The 4,670-nt window shown below is 37.6% G+C and overlaps 1 non-coding gene across 1 annotated transcript; it reads left to right on the top strand.

Annotated features, from left to right (window-relative positions):
* Positions 1-3,730: 3,730 nt before the first annotated feature.
* LOC136132389 (U8 small nucleolar RNA) lies at positions 3,731-3,869 on the top strand. The gene has a single exon (XR_010656466.1). It is a non-coding gene; the product is annotated as a U8 small nucleolar RNA (small nucleolar RNA).
* Positions 3,870-4,670: the final 801 nt, after the last annotated feature.

Here is a 4,670-nt window from a genome sequence, read left to right as displayed (position 1 = left end):
TATAAAATAATTGGGATAATTGGTTCCAGCATTTTTAGAAGATGGTGGATGGGATAAAAGAAACTGGTTTTTCTTTGCAATTTTTTTTACAAGTTAATTCTGTTTTCCCTCAAAAGATTGTAAGCCTCTCAAAGTACCTAGTGTTATAAAATGTGAAAAAATTTAAGTTGATTTTTATACTTGAATATAATTGTCATAATGCAGGACATTCTAGAGATTATATTTTATGCATATATTTTCCAGACATTGGAAATATTCATTATTCTCAATACCACATCCCACATTCTTTATAATTGTTTTAAAAGTACAATTTATATTACTCATGTACATAACAGCCTAAAAAATTTGAAGAGTGAATGGTTTTGTGAAATAAGAACATCAGTTTTTTATACATGGCTAGCTAATGTAATATTGTTGACCAGTCTTTTCTAACCCCTTATTCTGCTTCATTTTCTCTTGGCAATCATTGCTGCTGACTTTATATTCGTTGCTTATCTGTTTACATTTTTATTTTATATCTCCTCCACTAAAATGCATGATCCATGCAGGCAGGTTTTTGTTCGTCTAAGTCAGCGCTGTTCAACAGAAATATAGTCCAAACCACTTGTGATTTTAGCTTTGTTAGAAAAGTAAAAAGAAGGGATTATAACCCAGTACACCTAAATATCATTTTATTTATGAGTATAAAAAATATTGAGATATTTTCCCTTTTTTGCATACTAAGTCTTTGAAATCCCATGTGCCTTTTACATTTCCAGCACATCTCAGTTTACACTTAACCACATTTCAAGTTCTAAATAGTCACAGTGTGTCTAGTGGCTACTTTGCTGGACTGTTCAGGTCTAGTTTATCGCCGTGCCTAGAAGGGCACCTCATATACCCCAAGGCATTCAGTAAAGCCTTGTTGAATGAGTGGATCCTGATACCTCAGACATACAACAACAGCAAAGACAGCAAAACGGACGCTGTTTTATGCATTAGACCATCTTTGCACTTGTTAGGGTGTTGGTACATGTTACTAGTGCTTGGTTAAAAAAAGGTTACTTCAGTAGTCTAATTTAAAAGATTTATTAGATGGTTAATATATTGCAAGAAGTAACTAGTGGTGTCAAAAATTGTTCCACAGAATGTTAGTTTCAACTCTTAATTTTAAAACAACCTGATAAAAGCAACTGGCAAATCTAGCATCGGAGAGAAAGGCTTGCTGTGGAGCATTCAGTTCTAATTCTGTCCCTGTTAGTGCTAGCTGTGTGACATTGCCAAGTTGTTTCTCATTTATAGAAGGAGGATTTCATCCATCACTCCCGTCTTCATAGATTAAGTGATATTACATATATATAGTCCAGTACAATGAGTGGAAAAGAATACTTAATAAATGGCAGCAATTATCATTATTATGATATATTAAAAATTGAACTTTTAAATATTAAGGTGTTTTGATCTTCATTTTAAAAAGATTAGTTTATATGTTTATGAATTTTAGTTTTTTAACATTTACTTGTTAAAATGCCCTCAGAGATCAGGATTTAAAATTTACTACATAATTGCTGCAGATTAATCTTTCTAGTTCTCAGCATCATCATCTGTGAATTGGGATAAAAAGTAGTATCGGGCTTCCCTGGTGGCGTAGTGGTTGAGGGTCCGCCTGCCGATGCAGGGGACGCAGGTTCGTGCCCTGGTCTGGGAAGATCCCGCATGCTGCGGAGCGGCTGGGCCCGTGAGCCATGGCCGCTGAGCTTGCGCGTCCGGAGCCTGCGCCCCGCAGCGGGAGAGGCCACAGCAGTGAGAGGCCCGCGTACCGCAAAAAAAAAAAAAAAAAAAGTATCTACCTAAGCATGTGCCTGGCATATGATAAACACTCCAATATTTTAGCTGTTGTTCATTCATTCAAAAATTTCAGTAGGGCTTCCCTGGTGGCGCAGTGGTTGAGAGTCCGCCTGCCGATGCAGGGAACACCGGTTCGTGCCCCGGTCCGGGAAGATACCACATGCCACGGAGCGGCTAGGCCCGTGAGCCATGGCCTCTGGGCCTGCGCATCTGGAAACTGCGCTCCGCAACGGGAGAGGCCACAACAGTGAGAGGCCCACGTACCACACACACAAAAAGCAAACAAACAAAAAAAATTCAGTGTTTGATGTTTGTATCTTCATTACATACTAATAGTTATTTTCTTGAAATAAACTCTTAATTCTTTTTCATCTTCCTTTGATTTTTTCATGTACTTTTATAACATTAAGGGTTAAAATTCACATTTTTGCCACCAATTAAATGCATTTAACATTATTTGTCTTTTTTCTCTTGGCAAATTTTTGGCTCATTTCCTTGTGTGTCTTATGAAAACTAAGATTTGGATTTAAATTATGGGCATGAAATTCTGCCTCGTTTCTTGGCCTGCTTGTTTCAGCTTTATTCAAAACAAATTCAAAACTAAATTAGTGGTCATTAAAGACAAAATTCTACATATTTTGTAAGAATAGTGTTCCTTTAATAGTGTGTATATTTCAGCAGTCACTGTTTAATGAAGTATTGATCTCTCAAATGGGACAGTGTGTTTAAATTTAGGTAAAACTGTCCATTTGGCTTCTAATTCTGTGATCAAGACACTGTGAACATACAAGTTTCTTTATTTAAAATTTTTATTTATTATTTTTTATTGTAGTAGAGTTGATTTACAATGGTGTGCCGATCTCTGCCATACAGCAAAGTGACTCAGTTATACACATACACATATTTTTTATATTCTCGTCCATTATGGTTTATCACACGGTATTGAATATATTTCCTGTGCTATACAGTAGGACCTTGTTGGTTATCCATTCTAAATGTAATAGTTTGCATCTACCAACCCCAAACTCCCACTCCATCCCATTCCCTCCCCCCACCCCCTTGGCAACCACATGTCTGTTCTCTATACCTATGAGTTTGTTTCTGTTTTGTAGATAGGTTCATTTGTGCCATATTTTATGATATAAGTGATATCATATGGTATTTGTCTTTCTGACTTACTTCACTAAGTATGATAATCTCTAGCTGCATCTATGTTGCTGCAAATGGCATTATTTCCTTCTGTTTTATGGCTGAGTAGTATTCCATTGTGTGTGTGTGCGTGTGCGTGTGCGTGTGTGTGTGTGTGTGTGTGTGTGTACACACACACCACATCTTCCTTATCCATTCACCTGTCAGTGGGATAAGTTGTTTCCATGTTTTGGCTATTGTGAAACAGTGTTACTATGAACATAGGGGTGCGTGTATCTTTCTGAATTATAGTTCCGTCTGGGTATATTCCCAGGAGTGGGATTGCTGGATCATATGGTAATTCTATTTTTAGTTTTCTGCAGAACCTCCATACTGTTTTCCGTAGTGGCTGTACCAACTTACATTCCCACCAACCGTATAAAAGGGTTCCCTTTTCTCCACACCCTCTCCAGCATTTGTTATTTGTAGACTTTTTTAATGATGGCCATTCTGACTGGTGTAAGGTAGTACCTCATTGTAGCTTTGATTTGCATTTCTCTAATAATTAGTGATGTTGAGCATCTTTTCAGGTGCCTATTGGCCATCTGTATGTCTTCTTTGGAGAAATGTCTATTTAGGTCTTCTGCCCATTTTTCGATTGGGTTGTTTGGTTTTTTGTTGTTGAGTTGTATGAGCTGTTTGTATATTTTGGAGATTAAGCCCTTGTCTCTCGCATCATTTGCAAATATTTTCTCCCATTCTGTAGGTTGTCTTTTCATTAGGTAGGTTAATTCTTACCTGTTCTTCTTTTTGGAAGTCAGAATAGAACATGATGATTGGAGCTTGCATGACTCGTGATTAACGTCTCTGCATAATCAGGACTTGCAAAACAAGTTTCTTAATGATCATCTAACTTTTCTCCATCAATTCAGAGGAAAGATGGGGTTTTGAAGTATTTTAAAGAAGGCATAAGTTAACTTTTTTTTTGATCTTTGGTATTACCAAATTTTTTTCAAGGACAGATTAAAAGGTCAGATCATATTCTACTTTATACTTTGTTTCAATCAATAACAATAATCTGTCAATTCTGTCTTAGAAGTATCTATCAAAGTATCTATCAAAAACATCCTCTCAACTCTCCCCATGGCTCCTATCTTAATTCAGGCCTTCACCATCTCTCACTGATGGATTGAATGATTCACTTAGCGAACTAGTATTTGGGGACTCTCTTAATCCATTGGGGCTGCTATAACAAAATACTGCAGGTAGTTTATAAACAACAGAAATTTATTTCTCACCATTCTGGAGGCTGGGAAATGCAAGATGGAGGCTCCAGCATGGTTGTATGTGGTGACAGCCCACCTCCTGGTTTAGAGCCAGTGACTTTTTCTCACTGTGTCCTCACATGGTAGAAGGGCTAGGGAGCTCTGTGGGGTCTCATTTGTAAGAGCATTAATCCCATTTGTAGAGCCTTCATTTTCATGATCTAAGCACCTCCCAAAGGCCCCACTCCCTAATTCTGGGGAGTGAGGATTATACATATGAATTCTGAAGGGGTACAAACATTCATACCATAGCAAGGAGCGTCTATTCAAGGCTAGGGATTAGTGATATACAAGATCAATGCCATGTCTGCTTTCATGGAATGTATACTTTCTCTCTTGCTGCATTAGGCTCTTATCTGTCTCTCAGTCCTCAGCCTGTCCCCTTCCACA

The sequence above is a fragment of the Phocoena phocoena genome, chromosome 12 (genome assembly GCF_963924675.1).
Source record: "Phocoena phocoena chromosome 12, mPhoPho1.1, whole genome shotgun sequence".
NCBI lineage: Eukaryota > Metazoa > Chordata > Mammalia > Artiodactyla > Phocoenidae > Phocoena > Phocoena phocoena.
This window is presented reverse-complemented; position numbering and strand designations above follow the sequence as displayed.